This window comes from Hetaerina americana, unplaced genomic scaffold (assembly GCF_022747635.1).
Source record: "Hetaerina americana unplaced genomic scaffold, ioHetAmer1.1.p SCAF_3, whole genome shotgun sequence".
NCBI lineage: Eukaryota > Metazoa > Arthropoda > Insecta > Odonata > Calopterygidae > Hetaerina > Hetaerina americana.
Window position 1 is genome coordinate 96,855,320 of NW_027286874.1, and position 21,784 is coordinate 96,877,103.

Here is a 21,784-nt window from a genome sequence, read left to right on the forward strand (position 1 = left end):
TAGAAAGAGTGACGAATGGATTTAAAATGGATGAAATCAAAGTTCGTCGAAGAGTGAGCAAACGTGAATACAAAGAACTATTCAGAATAGAAATTTTCATCATTTCAGTCGCAAAATTAGAGGCGAAAACTACTAGTTATTTTGAAAAGTAGAAGTAAAGCGGAGCAAAAGCGAAAGAAAAATTTCTTGGATGCACAATTTACAACCGTGGTTTAACTTTACGGAAGTTTTTAGGAGGACATACAAAGATGGCATATGACAGTGATGATTTTCAATGTCCGATTGGATTGGCACTGTAAAAAAATAGAATAAAAACTTTCATAACCATTCTTTTTCTCCTCCTACTTTAATCATTGAGAATTCATTTCTTGTACGATGCCTCGTTTCAGAGCATTTAGTGTCGCACTACTTCTTTAGTATTTCTTCCATCTCCTTCTTCTGTCTTCGAAATTCTTCCTCCAACTTTCTTCAATAACCATATTTAATCCTCCATCTTCCTATCTCTCATAATAAATTATATTCTTCATCGTTTTCGTACCCAAAACTCAAACATGTACTATCCGAATGTACTCCAAGCTCTTTCTTAAATAAATGGTTTCTAAAAAGAAATTTCATTTTTTAAATATCCTGTAAATCGACCAAACTATGTCTGTTAATACTAAAAGTACCAATTATGCATCTTTTTCGATCACTTAATATGACAATAGTTTATCACTCTTCGTGAATTACTAATAAAAATTGGTAAAATCTCTGCGGGGTATGCAGATATTAGCATGACATTTGGCTAATCACTAACCCTTATGCATGTATTTTTTCGAAAGAATTGATTCCTGTTATATGCCTTAATACTATAGGTGACTAGCTAAGTTTTCACCAATAAAAACTAGCCTCAGAATTGATGACTTTGGTTGAGGACGAGGTAGTGTTCATTCGAATGTATACTTGTACAGGTTGGAAACATTTTGGGGTAATCATTAATAAAGATTCAACCCTGTTCAATAATGTACAGAAAAAATCGATTCACATCGAAGAATCGAAGTACATCATCCAATGACGATTTTTTATGACGACAACTATATATATATATATATATATATATATATATATATATATATATATATATATATATGTATATATATATATATATATATATATATATATATATATATATATATATATATATACATATATGAGTCGCGGTAGTCCAGTGGATAGATCGTTAGACTGCTGACCAGAGGGTCCTGGGTTCAATTCCCGGGCAAGGCACTCTGGGCACCTGCAGCTCCACCCAAGCTAAAGTGATTTTTCGGGTACCAGATCTTCCTGGGAAACCATAACTGGCACAGGGAAAGGAACTGGCCCCCCTACCCTGATGTGTGAATTTCTACACGCCGTATAGGGCTTGGTACTGGGTGATCTCTACCATCACCTACTAAACCGATCTTCGGGTTGATTACTGTGTTTATGGTTTTATGTATATATATATCTTCAGAAATATTTTACATATATTAGTAAAGGCACATTATATGGAGCATAGTGCTATATGGGTCTGAAACATGGTGATTAAAATGAGAATGACCTTAGATTAGAATAAGGATGGAGAACATAAGTTTTTTAAAAGAGGACGGCCACGGAGAAATTATAAATAATTATGGGGGCAAATGGCAAAAATATGGTATGTTCGCAAAAGAAAGAAAAATTGGGCGGAGGAAAAATTGAATAAGAGTTGGATATTGATGTCATGATTAATTGGAGAGTCTTAAATTAGCGGGTTACAGAATGAATGAGGAAGGCCCTTTGCAACGGTTTGAGCTCAAATTATAGGGTTTAAAGAACTTAATTAACTTATTTAGGGAAACTAAGAAATTCTCGAAATACATTGAAGATAATAGTCGTTAAGGGGCGCCCAAACATAGATTTTCTAGGTTAAATACCTTGTATTAATGAACACTATCTATGTAGCATTTATATTGAAAAAAAATCAAATAAGTATTGGTTATTAACAACCTTACATAGGCAACAATGTAAAATGCATTGTAGTTTTAACTTGGGAGGAATTTCTTAAATTGTGGTGTTTAGATTAAGTTAGCCTAAAACAAGTTTTTGCTTTTAAAAAATAAAAAATTATGTAAATTTTATTATTAAATTATTTCAAAATGTTCCATAGTTTTAAATAGTGAATAAATATATAAATTTTTCTTACGTCAGGCCTTTTTTGATTTACTTATTAGTTGATGTAAGATTTATATTAGTATATTTAATATGATATTTTACGATCAGTTTGATATACATACATTTAGAAATTCATGGTTATGATCAAGGTGAATACAAATCCCTTTGGCGTATGATAGCGACTAATAACCCCTTTGCAAATCGTTAAAAACAGAAAAAAGTAATTTTATATATAAGTATCTGGCAATATTGGCATCACTGGTTTTTACTGTTTTTGGCCACGCTTATAACGCCAATGATCATCGATTGGATTTGATTATTTACTGCCTGAGAGAAGAATAGGTTTAGTTATATTTAGAGGCACCTTCTATGATGAGTTCAAAAGGCCTAGTTGTTATTTGTTACCGGAAATTGGGTTATTGATACCGGAAATATCAAACGGCGAAAATATAAATTGAATTGAACACTTTTCACACATTAATTCTCCACAAAAACTTATGTACTCGTATTTGTATGAGATTGATCTGACGTTTCTGTGTTTCAACGACAATCTTTAGCTCACAACTGTAGTTTGCGAAAACATATTGCCATTTAACCAGAAAATCCATACCAAGCGAAATGTATTTTTTTATTTTTGGAGTGATAATATTTCGTAATCTAAACATTTTACTATTCAGAATTTATCATGATAACGTATTAAAGAAAACGTGAACACTAACTAGATGTGGTCGTCTTTGGTTTTGGGAAGACAAAATAAATATTCACCTTAAACCAGATATCAGGGTCAGTGAAGTTACTATCATAGAAGATACATATGTCCTATTGATATATTATCAGCCGTATTAACTATAATTTTAACGCAAATAGTTGAAAATCTTTGCCAGATATACTCTTGAAAGCTAGTAGTAGATTTAAATTTTACAAGTTCTTATAAAAATCATTACTAATTTATAGATACTCAAGGATTGTTTCTATGCCTTGAAATGTATGTCGTGAACAGAGAATTCGAATATAGCTTTCAAGTGTCCTCATGTATATTATTTCACTTTAGTTGAGGTTGATAAATAACGTACCGTATAATGAGTTCCAAAGGTACTTTTATTCGTTGGTTCTTTATGAAATTATCAAGACAGGGAGTTCCCACTCGAAAAGCAGATGTGTTACTTATAATTAGCTAACTTTAATAAAGTGTGAAGCTTACCCAATGAATGGCAATATAATGGCACATGGTACTATCGTCAAAACATTGGTTATTTTAAAAAATAACCGATCACGCCTAAGCACGCGTGATTCCCCTGTCGTCTTAGTCCGTTTATGCACGTCGCGGCAATAACTTCTAGCAAAACAGTAAATGTTAATTTTTCCGTCCACGGGGTCGAACCCCCGTCGCTCTTAATACAAACGCCTCTCGGGCACATGTTATTTTTTTTCTACTCTCCCTAGATAAAAACTCATTCCTAATCTACATAATCTTTCTCTCCCTGCTTGCCTCCGGGTCACCCACCTCCACCCCTTGTCTATCATCTCACACTCCTCGTGTGCCTCCAGCTCTCCCCCCCCCCGCTCCCCCTCTCTCCTCACCCTACTCCCTCCACTTCCCGCCTCCCCTCCCTCGAAAACCCCACCTTCTTCTCCTACGATGCTATTTATACATTTTTTTCTCCCCTTCTTCCGTATCCCTTCCCCCTCCCTCTCCCTTCCACTCCCTCTTCACTCGCCCCCTCCCTCCTTCCCTCCCTGTCTCATCTCCGCATTTGTAAGCCACCCTCGTAGACGAGTGACAGACCTTCGCTGGGCGCGCTATTTATTTTCCTGACATGCTTTTCAGGGAGCTCGAGCAATAAATCTTATTTCAGGCCCTATCTCACCCGCCTCAACCCCCCACCCCTCCTCCTTTTCTCTCTCCCCACATCTCCCTCCCCTCATTTCCCCTATCTCGTCCCACCCCATGCCCCCCACCTCTTAAACCGCCTCCTCCTTGCACAACCCTCCTCCCCTCTTCCTCTTCCCCTCCCTCTAGCCTATTCCCCTCCGTTTCATACCATGTCTTGACGTTTTACCTTCCTTTCGGATGCTTACCGAAGGCGTGAAGTGCTCTGGGCACTGCAAGTAGAGAGGTGATTTCCAGGCAAATTATACGGCTCCTCCTAGAGAGAAACAAGGGAAATCAATGTCCGTCGTACTTACCGTTGCATCTTCTCATGCCCTAGGAAATAGCAATACAATAAAAATACACCAATCTTACCCTTATATAATATATTCATCGAAACCTCTGGCCTAGGATTAACGTACTAACGATTGATAGGGCAAATAATTTTGAATGATTGAAATCAAAGATCTAACTAAAATGAATAAAATGGAAGTGGTCCTTTAATTTTAAGTTAATCACCGTATGTGAAATACATTATGACTTTCTGATTTGGCACCACGTCACGAGAGAAAGTCTCACTAATACGAGTGAACATTGAAAAGAAAAATTTTCCAAACTCTATTCTAGTAGTTCCAAATGCATAGATACGACTTAGAGCTTGAATTTCGACGTCATTTTTTTGTTAATTGTTAGTTTAAATTTGTTACATTTACAAGTGGGATTCCAAATAGTTTTATTTTCAACTTATGTTGAACATATGATTATTTGACAAGAATTGATAGAAATGTTGTGTGAAAATTTTCAAAGAAAAATTAAAGGTTGTTTCTAGTGGAATGATTTTAAAGACAAATACTTCATAATGAGAGAACAAATAAAATGGAGTTAACGATTACAAGCAAAAGTTGAATGCATCTAGGGACTCAGGCGTAATGCCAACGGCACCCCTTAAGTCCGCGTTCATAGATAAAAACGACCAATACATTCGAAATGGCGGAGTGACGGTGAAGAGATTTAAAAAAATGAGAACCCCAAGACTCAGAGGGACACCTGGATGGCAGGGTACCACTTGGTTCATCCTTTCCCTTCCCTTGCACCAAAATCTCTCCGCCGCGTTCTTTGTCCACCGTTCTTTGGACCCTCCGACTAACTCCCCTCCCTTCTCACACACGAGAAACAACCCCGCTTTCCTAAACCACCACCGCCACAACCATCCCCACCACCCCTAGTTCGTCCACGCTCGTACACGCACACACTCACGCACACATTCTCTCTCAACTTCTTCCCTCTTTCTCTTACTGTCTAGGGACTCACCGTTCACCCATCTATCCGGGGAGGCTGACCCATCCCTCCGGGAACGCGTCCGCCTCCCACGGGGCCCTCCACTTCCAGTCCTCCATGCCCCCATCTCGGGCACTCTGGAATCCTTTGCATTTCACCCCCCCCTCCACACACAAAACAGCAACACCCTCTTCTTCCCTGAAAGCAAGAACTAGGAGGGAGGAGAGGAATGAGGACGGCGAGGAAGAAGAGTGAAGGAAATCGAAAGGGGGAGGAAAAGGGAAACTTATGGGTAGGAATTCCGTTCTCGCACGGGAAGGGTCCGAAATGTAGGTGGGAAAAATGAAAGGTGCGGTGGGGTAGGGTGGTGCACGGAGGTCCGGCGCAAGGCTCTTTTGGACCCCCGCCCCGCCCGCCGACGGGCAATCCCCGCCTCGCCCCTCTCCCTCCCGCCCCGCGCCATGGTGTTCCACTTGGCGACGGGGGTCCACCGGGCGCGCAGGGCGTATCTCTGGCGATCCAGTAGCGATCGGCTCAAGCGGGTCGCTCGGCTCTCAGAAATGCCTCCTTACCGGCGATCTCACCCCCTCGCCCCTGCTCCCGCCTTCTTCTCTTCCCTCCCACCACACCCCGGCAACCAAGGTGGCACGGGTGACGCAAGAGAGGCTTACCTCTCTGACTCCGTTAAATCTTGAGCTGAAAAATTAATGGCCTAGGAGATAGGAGTGCAAATAAAACCATTGGTGCAAGTAAACGCCACTTCCTGCTGCGGGGAAACACTCATTCCACCGATCAGCGCAGCTTTTTTGAGGATTGAGGTCGGGGATCGGCTGGAATAAGAAAATAGTTGTTTGTCATTATAATAGTAGTCGAGACTTGATTCTGCCTGTCAAAAGTGCACTATATCCCTGTGTGAAAAGTCCACCTTAAACAGATGCAACTGCAGTATAAAAATCTTATGTATAGCCCAACTACACATAAGATTTTTCTTGAACTAATACCCAAAGAGACAGTGATTTACACTTGTTCCTTTCAAACCACTAATACCAAACGCATTACTTAAAACCTCCATGGTAATTGTATAGGTATTTATACCATCTAAACATTTAAAATAGATACTCCGACGTTATTTTTATAAATCAACATTATATCAATCGAAAAACATTATAATTTAAATGAAATCACACAGGAAGGTGTAGTACCTCAACAATTTCTGGGACAGCAAAACCATATGAACCACATGTGATGAATAGAAATGATCAAATAGAAAATCGTCACAAGAGGAGAGTCCTATAGCCAATAAAAATAATTAAGGAGAACTCCAATACCGGTATTTCGGTCACCTGGTGACCGAAATAGCGGTATAGGAGTTCTTCTTAATTATTTTTATTGGCTATAGGATTCTCTTCTTGTGACAATTTCTTCAACAGCCAATAGCTCCACATTTTTCTATTTTAAATAGAAAATCATTTGGTTTCGTGGGTTTAATTTCACATTCCTCTTAAGATTATCTTTGAATGCCTTTCATATCGTTATTTCCTTTGTGACTGACAACGAAGCTGAAGTTTTTAGGATGTAATTTTCAATTCCATGTCCTCCTATTCAAGCTTTCAATGGAATTTGTCGCCAAATATTAACCGATATAAATTTAATAATTAACTAAAGCAATAATGTAAAACTTCAGATACTTAAGAATACGAATCAGTATTCCTATATGTCTTAATAAAAAACAATTCACAATCACTGTTTATTTTCATTTTTAGTTTTAATATTACCCTTCATAATAACTAGATATTTTTTGCTCAACTGAGCTTAATCAAATATCAGGCACATTAAATGTTTGAATGATATAATTTTTTTCTCATAAATTATATGAATATTCTTTTCCAAATCACTCCCAATTACTAGATCGGTAAAATTAGAGACCCAGGTAGGAGAGTAATACTTTGGTTCAGTATTTAGTTATTTGTCTGCAACAAACAATGACCACTAATTAAAGTTTGCGGAAAATTACCATATCTTTTATTATAGATATTAAATACTTTCACAGGTTGAAGACTAAAATCGTAGAGTATAAGCAATGATCATATTCGATTACAGTTTATACAATGGTTTTAATTGCAATCATGGGAGGAAATACATTTTAAAAGACAATTTAAGGATATAATATATATTTTTAATAGATTGTTGTTTAATGGCATCTTTGTTTGCCATAGGTGGGTAGAATGTAAACTATAGGTTTAACGCAGTCTCTAGGTTATAATTTTATTGACCCAATCCATCTAAGGTACTTGGTGAGAATCACCATAGTATCGTAACTCCTTTGGAATATTAAAATCCATATAGCCTAGTAGATGGAACTGCAGCATATACTACATACATACTTAGATCAATATGCGTAAAAATCATTCGTTTTGACTTGAATACAACCGAGGAACCCTCAAGGGGTTCAATTTCAATTTCCGGTCAAGGCGAATGAATTTGATACTGTAAAGTTTCTGTATTATAGCGGATGGCTCCTTCCAGTAAGCTCCCGTAGTTCTTTGAAAAATGGTGTAGATATTTTATTTATTTAGTTAGTAAAGCACCTGAGCGAAGATGATAGATATTGTTTTTATTATGGTGGAATATTTACTTGAAAAGACTTAGGCTTGTGTATTTGATTAATATAAACTATCATTGAATTATAAATCTCGTTTTATACTATCATTAAATTAGATGATTTAAGTTGACATGTGCATAGGACAAATTAAGACGGACGTAAACAGAGAAGGTATCAGGGATTGAGGGAATTGACATTAAATAGAGTAGAATGAAGGGCTGTAGTAAACCAATCCTAGGGTTGAAATACTAATTATGATGAAGTTTCATTCCCTAAAATTTCTAAGATAACTCCCTATTTTACATTGTATAAACACACTGTATTTGTATTTGTTCTTAACATATTTTTTACGATTTAATGTTGATAGATATTTGGTATTTTATCTTAGAAGAATAGTGGCCTACGTATGTAAGTGACAATCCTATGGGAAATATTAATAATAAATCACGTATGATAAGCACCAAAATTAAGTCCAGAGGTTAACTATATTATCCTAAACTCTTCATTCATAGAGAAATAATATGAATGAACTGACAATAATAATGCTGAAATATTACCCACCGTTGAACTAGCTTCAGTATCATTATAAATAAACCGATGTCTTTGTGTCAAAAATTCATAGAAAATGTTCTCCTCATACAGGATGCTGAAGCCAATTTTTACTTTTTAGGACATTCATTGGAAACAGTATTCATTTGGAAGTCAGAACAGAAAATTTATGGTGAGTGAGAAATAATTGTTGTTTTAATTTATTCTTAGTAATATTATATATTATTTATCTCCACAAAAAAGTATCTAGATAACGCACTACCATTTTAGAAGATATATTGTTATTACTAATTCTTAGTTCAGGAATATTGCTATAAACTTATCCCTGGAATATGTAGTGGCATTCTTAATTATAAATAATATTACCATATAATAACCTAAGGCCATTAATATTAGGTTCGAAGAAATATGCCTTACTTAAAATTAAATACTGGAAACAAATTTAAAACTGTACCTTCATTTAACAAACTGAGCAAAAATATCTGTACTCAATGATTAAGACATATGCAGAAACGAAAAATGCGTAGAAAGTTACGCCATGTACGTAGAATTAAAAAAAGTTGATTTATTGTAAATGAGAACTTTCATGAAGCAAATACTGCATGAAGCAAAACTTCATGAAGCAAATACGCCGGGAAAGCACCAGATCTTTCTTCTATTGTAAATGAAGTTTTATCTCTTATAAACTTAGTTTAAGAATGTGGTTAAAACCAATGAATGCATTTCATTGTCATTTCCATTCAAGGGATTACTTTCAATATTACTAAATTAAACTAAATTGATAAAAAAAACAAAATCAAAATATCATTGGATTTTACGTAGAACTAAGGAATCTTTATATCTTTGAAAATATAGAAATACTCTGTGAAATATAATGGTGATAAAGATCGCCGTTGAAATTCACAAGTGGGTAGGAGAAAAAAAATGAAAATTACTTGTTGAAATAGTATTGAAGTACCACTATTCTTGTTTGAGAAATAAATAAAATATTGAAATGATAATGAAACGAGCTTCACAAATCTCGTAAAGATGATAACGGGACTTCAATGGCAGTGATATGAAATTCGTGGCTTGTACAAACAAATAGGCATATGTGTGTGAATAGTACTTACGAATTCTTATCTGCTACAATTACACGTATGTATGCTTATATATTATAAATAAATAAATATATATATATATATATATATATATATATATATATTTTTTTTTTTAATTTATTTATTTATTTATATATATTCCCACATACACATATGCACACACACACACGTTGAAAATACATTCGTTGAAAAACTTCAGAGGAAAAAATTAAGTTTGCCCTTATAAATTTGTTTTTATGGTAATAAGTTGCAGTTCGCTGTGAACATAAATACGCGCTTTAATCTAACCGTATGAAATACTGACATTCTTAAGTAGTTTTACGCATTTTATTTCTACATCTACATCTACTTAATACCCCGCAAGCCGCCGCAAGGGCGTGTGGCGGGGGGTGCTAGGACACCACCCGTAATTTAGAAAAGAAAAAGAAAAAAAACCTCATGCAATAACGACAAAATCATATATATAAAAAAAAAGGCATACATTCATGCATGAACACTTACACCCCACACACATGCAAGCACTCAAACTACCAACTAACATACACATGCACCTGAAAGTATACCTAACATCTCTATAGTGTTTATTTAAGAACTTTCGGAATGAGGAAGGAACAATATTCTAATCTTCAACTCGAAAAAAATACGATTCCAAGTGGTTTTTTTAACGCTAGCGTACTTTGTAGTCGTACGGTAGCGTTTAAAACATTGAGAACAGTGAAAAAGAATGTAAAGTTTGAAGAAATCCGGAGTATATCAGAAAACTATTATTCCTCCATTTGTTTCTGGTAAAGTTGATATAATATAGGAAATTTGTTCTAATATACGTGTACTATTCATGTCTAAATATACAAGCTTTATAAGAGATGATAATACAGCCAGATTTCATTTTTTTTCTTGTCTCAAATACATCAAATAACTATTGCGAAATACGGAATATAAGAAATATATTAGTTCTTGCTATTCTTTAGAAAAGCTATGCCTAAAATCTAATGATTTCTCTTTTCACATCTTATTTAATATTTGGTGGATGGAATAAGGCACGATACATCCCTACGCAGGATAGATTCAACTGTCAATGAAGACAAGGTAACCAGAATAAAATCTTACCGACTCACTGAAATGGGAGTCACAATGGGTATTACGTTGGGAAAGGTGCAGAGACGGTTTCGTGCCTGGTTTGAGTAAAACAAAACACTGCAACACGATGCAATTTACGACCAGTTTGGTATTTATGAGACTTGACTCTGCGATGATGTAGCTGAAAGAGACCTTTGGCAGCGAGAGGTTGCGCGGAAAGAGAAGAACTAGGCCTTCACGCACAGAGGCACGTGGGCAAGAGGGTAGGGTGGAGAGCCGATCAAATTTACGGCCGTGTCCCGGACAACGATCCTACGCAACAAAAGCAGTTAAAAAGCCGTTAAGGAATTGTGGGGCTCCAAGTTAAGGTCTTTATGGGGCAAGGTGGTGGAAAAACATACCGATGACTCCCTCGCAAAGCACTTAACACACATTGTGGGGTAGTGGTAGTTAAAAAAAACGAGCTATCTTTGAAGGAATATTTACGAGAGGGAATGTCGGGAAGATCTAGAGACCCACAGAGGCGGTGTCGGTCGGCGGCAGGCAAGACAAGGCGCGTTGGGGAATAGGCGGGGGGAACAAAGTCGTTATATCTTGTAAAATCAGTTGGAATGGCATATTAAATTACAAGGGCGAAACCAATGATTCAAAACCTATATTTTTTTAGTTAAATTAGAATGATAGCGGTTATCATCATTATATAAATGTGTGTTTATGACGTAATTTCAGTATTATATAATCATTTATAACATATTGAGCGTCGTAACACACTATAAAAAGCCAAACTTACGAAGCATTTTTAATTGAAAATGTTCAGCTCTACTTTTCGTCTAACCAACGGCCCTCACGGACTTCCTATCCAGGTGACGCTAATGGTATTATGAGCTGGAAAAAGGAGATATTATTATATAAATTATTACTAACTCTATATCTGACATAAAGAAAAATATTGAAGTAACATATCTATATCCATGACTCTTTACACCTATAAATTTAGCGGCAATACAAACGACTTATTAAAGGTATTTTTTGCATAAAACTTACAAAAATTCTTGTTTTTCTTTGCTTTGCTGATGTATAGATTAGAAAAACTTCGTCATCTCTGATGATTACACAGCCTGCGTGATACTTATACATTTATAAAAAATATATCACTTGCTTTCATGATTTAAAGATAAATTTTGGATCTATTTTTACGCATGTTAGAAAGATTAAACAACAATGAGCTACACTACAGAACCTCAAAGATAGTTTTGAGGCTGAGATAAAAATGAGTTTCTTATTGAAATCAATCATGCACTGTAAAGACTTAATTTGTTAATTGTTGAAGTTTATTCACCAATGTTCTTTGTGTGACAGATTGGTGAACCATTATATTAGATATATTTAACAAGCCGAGATCTTATAAGGGAATGGGATATATGCTTTCATATAACTATTCTATTAAATTTGTTTCAAACTCTACATGATAATGGTGAAATGTCATCCATAAATTTCGAGATAAACCTTTTTAATTAACTCACCCTCCGGGAAAAACTTCTCCTAGTAAAATATTAATCTAAAATTAAAAGCCAGTTTGATAATGCAGAAGATAAACACAAGACCAGTATGATATTAAATATAAAATGTATACATATAAATCCAAGGAGAAATGCTCTATGAGCAATATGAAGAAGAGGCATAGGAGCGTGGGGAAAAACCACGATCTTATTGATTTTCATGGATTTCTCGGCTGCTGCCACGAACTCCCCTCAAATCCATGCTAGCCCTCCTTCCTCCTCCTCCTTCCTCCTCCAGCCTTAAGTTCGAGAATTAGTTGAGAGAGGGCAGTAGGCTCTTGCAAAGTGCATCTGTGTGCGTGTCCCTCCCCCACATTCTCACCTCATCCCCCGAAGGGCCCGCGCGACCCGACCACCCCAACCCCCGCAGCCCCCTCCCCTCTTCCGTGACTTCCCGCCGATCCTCCCCCCACACACCCGAGGCCCCCTTGGATCACTCCGCCCCCTAATTTTTACTCCTTATCATATCCTAAGCGGCCCGTCAGGGAGTCCTCCAATGGAGGGGCCGCGTCTCCGTGTTTACGCCGTCGCCTCGCTCTCGCCCCTCCCCTTCGGCCTCGGGGCAGATTTGTAATCCGTCCCGGGGGGCAGGGCGGCATTGACGGGCGACGTAGACAGAGCGGGGCTGGGAGGGGCGAAGGCGCCTCGGACCGGCCCCCCGGTCCCTCCCCCTCGCACGGCCCCTCCCACCGCCCCACGGCCCCATTACTCCCGCACCCGCCGCTCTGGAAGCAGCTCCTCTCGCTGTCTAGGCAGGCGCCGCCGCCGCTCCGCCGCCGGGACGGCGATCTTGAGACCCCGCTGCGGGGCGGGCGACCCTCTCGGAGAGTTGCAGGCAAAAGAGTCTTTCCCTGAGGAATCGTGCCCAATAACTCTGGTGGCTAGCGATGGATGATCAGAGCACGTGATCTGTTCAGTAGAAGTCGGCGAGGCAGCCCATAGGTGACCTTTCAATTTTTTCCTGGTTTTCGTCATTAAAATATCATATGTTATGAGAATTTACGGAGAATGCACTGCTGTAATTCCAGATCTGTATCTTTGTTCAACTTAGGCACAGGCTGATAACCGAGGGACAGAACGACTCTTTTCAAAAAAAAATTGTTCCAGTGACATTGTCTTCGATTAAAAGAGACATTTATTATCCAGTCCTTTAGACAAAGAGGCTTGTTTATTTTCTATTTTGAAGTGAAAATTAGATAGAGAATATGAGATATGGGAGTGTCACTTTAGCTTCAACTATATCCCCTACATTTGATTAGAACCTACGTTTTCCATAATCTTGTATAAAAATCGAACTCCAATATTGCTATATAAATAATGGGTGAACAAGGCAGTTAAGGTACTACGAATAGCATGAAAACTTCTGAAACCATACTTGTCCAAAACAAAGAACCATAATAACAAAATATAAATTGAATTTTGATTGTTAGTAAGCATAGGTCATTCTTAAACTTCATAAACTGCATCACTGCATGTTTATCACTATTAATTACACATGGATTAATCAAATTTTAACATTCATACCATGGAAAGCAATAGTAATACGATCTGATAATCTTCCAATATTTTGAAAGGTGTGTATACTGGATTCTTACGATAAATTAATTTCATTAAAAGAGATCATTTCTAGAATCATTTAAGAACTAGTTTCCAGGAAATTAAAAAAAAATGTTTTGCTTTCAATACAAGTTTTATGGCAAAACTCTTTTTTTGAAGCGTTGATGCAAATATTTTCCAAAAAAACTAATTTTCAAGCATTTAGTTACTTGGTATCCCTTAATTTAGCGGTATAGAGCGCATTTAAAACCCATATTACGAGGAAATACTCTAATTACATTTGCCAATAAATTAATATGCTATAAAAGAAAACAAGCAATGGTTAATCAGTCGACTCTAATTTAAGCAGAGAAACGATAAGATTATGACAGTAGGAATAATTCGTTCCAGATTAAATCATTAAATGCCATTGATTCTACACGTTTTGTTCCGCTCCTCAATCAATTGAGTCTCTTTACTGCTTCAATTGATACACAAATGTTTTTATTCGATGTTTTACGAAGAGAATAATTTTTCTTTGCTTGAGGTATCATATTCTTCGGGTGAAAATTTTTCTGATGCTGAAGAATTGCTAACTGTTTAACCGTGCAATTCTCATTGGTGAAGAAAATTGAGAACAGTCACAGCCAAAACTTGGGCTTTTAGTCTGGAGTTCTCGACCGCCGAGATCCCGGGAGAGGGAGGCGGCGGCGGGGGCTGCGGCCTCGCTTCTCTCGGCGCGGCTAACGACCGGGCCGGGGAGGGAGGCCTCAAGTGGATTCCTTAGCGGTCGTCTTTTTGGCGCGGCCCCCGGTGAACTCCGCAATGTCGCGGCGCCAGGGGGGGGGATGAGGAAAGAGAAGCCCTCGGAAGTGGTCTCGAGCAATCCCACAAGTGGCTCCCCAGTACAGAGACACATACCTCACGCACACACACACACACTCATGCAAAAGGGCACCCACTTAAGGATTGAGGGGACTGAAAGCATCCACTACATATGCACATAAGTACGTGAACGCCTCACTGACCCGCACTGTCAACGGGTGAGGGGGCGAGAGAAACTGTCGGAAGGGTGAGGAGAGGATTAGAGGGGAGGGACTGAAAAGCGGGGAGGGGCAAGAGTGAGATACCGCGGCGCGGTGGGCGCAAAGAGATTTTCACTGAAATCGGGACGGGGTGCGATGGGGAGGGGTAAAGGGTGAGGGGGTGACTGCCACTAGTGGATGGTCAAGGGGGGGGCTCGATGGCTACGCGAAGGGGGAAGGGGAGAGGGGGCAAGGGGGAGAGAGCTCAGGGCGAGTCCATAAACGTGTCCTCGAGTGATAAAAGAGCCATAAATTCCTACATCCAGGCGGCGGCAGTGGCAGGAGTAACCAACCCCTTTCCATTTCAAAAGCCCAGGCTCTCCACCTACTACACACCCATATCTCCTCTCCGTCCCGCCTCGTACTCCCTCCTTGGTTACCCACGCGACTCCTATCACATCTCCCCTTCGCCCATCACGTTCGCCCTCCCTCCCATCTCCCTATTGCTCCATCATCCCTCAAACGGCGTCATTGATATCTCTCTCACCAATGCACTTTCACTACATCACCAATATCTCCAGCAAATTACATTACGAATAGATATTAGCATTGGTATCTTCTGTGTCGTATCTTTTTCAAACACATAAGGATAAGTTGACGAGAGACAGGGGATCAACATGAAAATAGGTGGTAAATGCAGATGCACGCTGATTCTGAGAGGAATAAACTTTGATTACATCTGTAATCGAACCTGGCCAATTGGTTCCACCGGAGTGAGGCTTTGACCACTAAGTTTTATAAATAAGATGAGTAGCAGTAGAAACTCCCTCGTTCGGCCGTTATGGAAAAAATATACGTACATATATCTCCTATGTCTCTTATGCAAAAAATATATATCTCTTATCTCTCTTCACTTTAATTTCATCTTCCCGTCCGAACCCTTCGTCCCCGTCGTCTTCTCCCCCATCGCGGCCACCACCCGGCCGCCCGCAGGATCCATTCATCCTAGGGCCCGGTGTGAGGGCCCTAAGATGAATGGATCGGGGCCGTTTAGCGAGAATGTTTATGAGTTTCGTGAATGAGTTGTGGGAGTGCGGGGAGGTGAAGGTAGTGGTGACGCTAGTCCTGCTTAGTGTCTATGGCGATGTCCCCGCCTGCGTCTGACGTCGCGCAGAATTCGTCGGTCGGTGCATTCATTTGAGCGCGGCCCGCTTGCTCGAGGGCGAGAGTGGGGTAGCCTCTCGGGTCCTCATCCCCGGCTGCCCCCCTCCTTCCCCCCCTCGATACCGCCACGCACGGTCGTATCTTACCCCGGTCGGTGAGAGCGCCGTGGTTTCTTGCGATGCTATCCCGGGATTGATAGCGGGGTTCTCTCGGGGAAGGAATTATGTGTGCGGGGTGGGTGGATGGGCGGCGGTGGCAGCGAGCAGGAGGGGGGAAGGCGCCACCACTTTGGCCTCCGTCCTTCCCTCATTCCTTTCCTTTCCTTGCGCGAATTCAAACAGGTTGCCTTTCAACGGGATACTTTGGGTAGATCAATTTTATGGGAGCAAAAATTTCAATTTTACCCTCCTGGAGATAGAAAATGGGGCCATTTCTCTTCTTTACTGCTTCCCTCAGATTAAATAAATTTCACGTTTGTTTCGTCTCCTATCAAAAGGAATATAGCAGGTTTTTTCAGAAAAAACCGCATTCATGTGTTTTTTCTTTAGCAGATTAGCTCGCATCCGGGCTCTCTTACCCAGTTTAAACCTCTTTATCCATTGGAAAAGGAAACCTCGTTGGTGTTTTATGCCGAACTCTGGGAAGTTCTCTTACGTTAATGACAATTGGGAAAATAGATATTTCATGGCTTATTTTGGTGGATCTTAGATAAATGGCGGAGGAGAGGATTTATTTTAATATTTTTTTCCTACAATATCATATTTATGCACTTTTAAACTTTTCTTATCATTTCTCGTCAGAGTCATGCCTAGAATTGAAATTACTAATTAGGTTGAGTAAACTTTTGTATATAAATAGAATATTTTTATTTCTTTAATTGAATGGAATTTCTTAGCAACTTTTAAGAAAATCCTAATTCCTGCTCTAGAACAGTTCTCTGCATTATTAATTCCTACGGCTCACATTAGTAGGCCATCAAGTTCTCAAGGACGGACTTGTCACAGTTTGATATAGCTTTATCATTGATTCTCAGACTCGAACCGTTTAAGAGAGGGAACTGTGATGGTGGTGCTGATGATGGTGGTTTACTTCCAGTGGAAGTAAACCATCACCACAGTTCCCTCTCTCCTACAATTCTCAGGGCAAACTATATGATCTTCATACTTTTCTAACGCTCTTATTAATGTTATCATCACACTGAGTTGAAAAATGGGACTTTAAAAATTTTAAATTCTCCACCGTTAGCCAAGCTACAACCATTCTTCCTTCCAAAATTATTATTCTCGCCACCATAGCCACTTCTCCCCGTCATAAATTATCCCCCGGAAAACAATGCAGGACGAGGAAGACGCAGCCAGGGGTTCCTCTTTAAAAGCTTGTAGAGTGAGTTGGCTTGGGTCACCACAAGCAAAGGGACGGGAGGTGTGAAAGGGTGAGGGCTGAAGGCAAGATCCTCGGGAGGGAAAATGCCTTGGTGTGAGGGTGAGTCGATCGACGCTTCTTCTCTTTTTATCGAAGGTTTAGGATAATAATAAGGGCATAGCGGTATTGCGAGTCATAGGTCTAGGGGAGGTTAAGTGCGAAAGATACAGAGAGAGTAGGTAAGGTTGTGGCGACCAGGGAAGAGAAATGGCAAGGAAAGGAAAGCAGTGGTCCCCCTCCTCGTGAGGTGGGGAGAGCCGCAAAAGCAAGACAAACGGCGGTCGACATCTCCGCAAACGAGAAAACTGGTGTGGTAGGTGGTGTTAGTTCACAAATCTTCCGCCAGCCCCGTCTCGGCAGCACCGAAACACCCTCAGAGCAGTTTGACACTTAAAGCTTTTCATAGCCGTATTTTAGGTTCAATCGATACATCATTCCGTCAAGAACCAACCCTAAGGCGGGGCCACTGACATGGTGTAAGCCAATAATTTTCTCTGCTGAGGAAGGTTGCAGCCATCTTTGCCTGGGTATGAGAATTATTCCGATCCAAATTATTCTGAATTTTAAAATAGTCGATAGAAAGCTGCGAGGGGGGAACTCAATTCCCGAGGAGAACGAAAGATGGAGCAGACAACGTCGCGCTCGCGGCAATGTCAACTGGGGACCGTTTAAACGGCGAAACGGAATATAATTTCGCTGCTTGCATGCTTGATTTATGTTGAAATATTGACAAATAAATATATTTAGTGGATATAACAGTATTATTGTGATGAACAGAATTCGACAGCGTTTTTTATGGGATAGCAAGAGTTGTTGAAGAATTTTAGGAATTAATTACGTCGCAGGAGTGGTGAGATTGTGTTAAAAAATAAAAAAATGATGAATAGTATTCAAAAACACTATATTGAGTGGACTGTTTACTTTGTACAGAAATTTTTGTGGCACACAAAAAATAAAACAATAACAAAAACTCAACTTATCACAATCTTAAGAAATAAACAAAAGAAATATGTATGTACAAAAATTGTTTGGGTTAAAATTAACATAAAATGCTTATTCTTCACATTTACAGTTGTAACCAAGAAAACTGGCAAATAAATATCAAATTAATCGAGCCAGTTTTTTTTCATTTTGTGTCACAGTTTAGGTACATAATCAAAGTGTGTTCATGCAAATATGTACTCATTGGTGTTTTACTCTGGGAAATCATGAAATACATGACATATAATTCACATATGAGCAGTGGCCTCCAATTGGGCAAATCAAACTAAAAGCCGTCTATTTCAGTTTTCTTCTCAAAATCCGCTGTAAAGGCAGTGATTGTCCCATATATTTAATTTTTTTTTTCAATTAACCAGGTAAGGGTGTTGTAGAGCTTAAGAGATTCAAACAGATTTTTATTCAACCACAACTTTTTATTGTTTTCTTTTTTCAAACACATTTGGACAGGCTCATCATGCACACTAGAACTGGAACACTACATGTACGATATCTAGGCTACCAATAAGAAATTTTTTTTAAATTTGCACTTTGACAATTCAGACTAAACGTTAAAAACAACATACCACGAAAGAACGATGAGGTATTTCAATGTCTATATAAGCCTACAACCTACTCTTGTATGTAAACGAGACAGATTTCCACGAGGAGAGGTTTTCTTGTTTTACGCACAGAAAGGCGACGTGCCATTCAATCACTTGCTGCAAAATTTTTTGAAATATTTTCAATTTAAAGTATTCAGAATAAATAACGAAAACAATTATGGATAATATATTTATATTATTTGCGATATTGAGATTTCAAAAGTAATGCTCTCGTATACAGGCTATATACACGTATATTGGATGAAAGACCTAAGGAGTTTTTTTGCAATTGTGGCAGGTACCCTTAACCAAATCCTCATGGAGATCTGGCGAGAATATTCTTATCCTTTTGTGTTCTGCATAAAGTAAAAACTGATTTATTAATAACCAATGTCTCTGAGGCACCAAAGACAAAAATCAGCTATGAAAAATTCGGGAACTATGTCTTTAATTAACGCATTGCTTTAACTGAATCTAAATTTTTTTAATCACGGGCTCACCCGTGAGAGTAATTTATTAGTTTAAACCGGGGGGGGGGATATACACTAGCTCGAATACCTTTGATGCTGTACAAAGTTAAATTAGTGGGGAAAATGTATGCCAAAATGGTTTTAGCCTCAAAATTCCAACCCGCTGGCCGAATAAATTTATAAAATTAGATGTACCACCGTTTGCATCAAACTCTTTCGAAATATTTAAGGACGTATTAGATTCAATTATGAAAAATTCAATACTGTTGGCAAACAAGTCCTGCATAACCTGGATTGCCAGAGTATAATATTTACGTATACTTTCAAGAAGGTATTTTTGGATACAGAAATAAGGCTCAAATTTTCTCTCCATTTAATGGAACAAGGTCTCGAGTTACTCAATGGTCCTCCATTAAAGTACACAGGCTTGTAGTTATTTTACGTATCATAGGTATGTTATAACAAATTAATGACGAGATCTCAGTCTTTACTTCAGCGCTAAAAATAAGGAAAACAACGTTAAACGCACATTCTGCTTTGCCACTTATCCGACATTTATTATGAATATGAATTGAAAAATGAATGAACCACCAAAATTATGGAGAAAAATTTACATTAATTTAGAATAAATTTCCGCTTTCGAAAATCCATACTTGATGATGAAATAAACATTGCACATTGATAAATAATAACACTATATTTTCAAAGTGTAAATTTGGGTGGATCGTCCAATAACGTTAATCAGCTCCGAAATAAAACTAAATTGAGGAAAACAGAATCTAAATAATTTAGGCTTGTCGTTTTGAAAAGGTCGCACTAGTCCTCTTTGATGGAAAGATTAAAAATATAGCCTCATTATTCAACGAAATTTGGTTTAAAGCGACGGTCGTGACACCAACTTAGGGTTACAGTTGCAATATTAATACCAAAAATTGCCTTATAAAAATTTTTAAGCTTACTCTCTACTAAACACAGCACAAACTTATTTATTTCTCATACATGTATCAATACATTGTTAAAAATCTAGTCATTGGTGTATAAATTACAATCCGTCTATACATGTTTCACGTATACAACTTCAGAGGAACGGCAGCAGAGAGTTAGTACGGTTTCATTTAGTTTTGTTTCCGAAAAAGTTAAACGACAGCCTCCGGTAACTATTCCAAATATCAGAAGAGCAAAAATAAAAATCTCACAAAGACTCGCACGCGGCGTGAAGGAAAAACCAAACATTTCGTCTTCCCAGTGCACAGTGATGTGTCGATTGAATTTCCTCGCTCGAAAAGGCCTTTTATTTATTAACACACACCTCATCAATTGGCATATGTTTTTCTAGATAAATATGAAAATAACAGAGAAAGGAAAAAGGCAAACTTGAAGTTTCTTTGTTGGTGCTCATGCTATTTTCGAACGAATACCACTTCGTTGCTCTTAGGCCTAAATTAAGTAAACAAAAGTACAAATTAGGTTATAATAAGGGAAAGAAAAACGTGTACTTTGGTATCCAAGTTTCCGCCTCTCTCTCCTGAAGCGGAAGAATTTGTCCATTTCGTCGTATCTTATCTATCACCTCTCTCGTTACAAACAAATGAAGGATACAACCCGCAGGCCCGACCCCTGACGTCGACCGCAACCTACAGTTTTTTCTTTTCTATATCGCTTTCAATGCAATAATAAATCAATATTAATTATATAATATTATGAATATCAATCGACTCGAGTTAAAAATATATTTATATATAATATATATTAATATACACATAGTATGGAGCGAGATTACACCCCGCCAAAGGCGAAGAAGCAAGGTTCCCTCATTACACACTACACGACACATTGGACCTAGAAAACCTCGGTTTCTTTCGTTTTGAACCACTCCCCTTAATGACAAATTTGATTTGGAAAAAACCGGCGCCTCAAGAGGAGAGAATTGAAGAGTAAATCCATAGTGTTTTTGCGGTTCGGCCCCTACTTTTGGTTTTTTTACGAAACTGTTCCCTCGCCTGCAAGGGCGACACGCTTTGCGACGACTTCACTCTTGTCACGCAGGGCAGCCGGTGATACAATAAAACCCACATTCCAAAGCAAATTCCAAGCGCACGTCGTTACGTTTTTCAAGCATCTCTCTCGCAAACACACACACATAACACGTGCACTAACACATCTGCGAATGACTGCGCCGTGCTTACGCTCACTTCGACGTTGGACTGGTTGAATGTCAACTCTCGAATGCCGTGTGGTGATTCCTTTTAAATATATTTACAAGGTGGACGTGACCCACGTGAACTGAATTGCGCTCGGAACTTTAAACTTGTACGAGTCCATCGCCAATCCAATCCTTCCCCCGACCCAAAAGTCCCCGCAGACCCAGGCCCAAGTG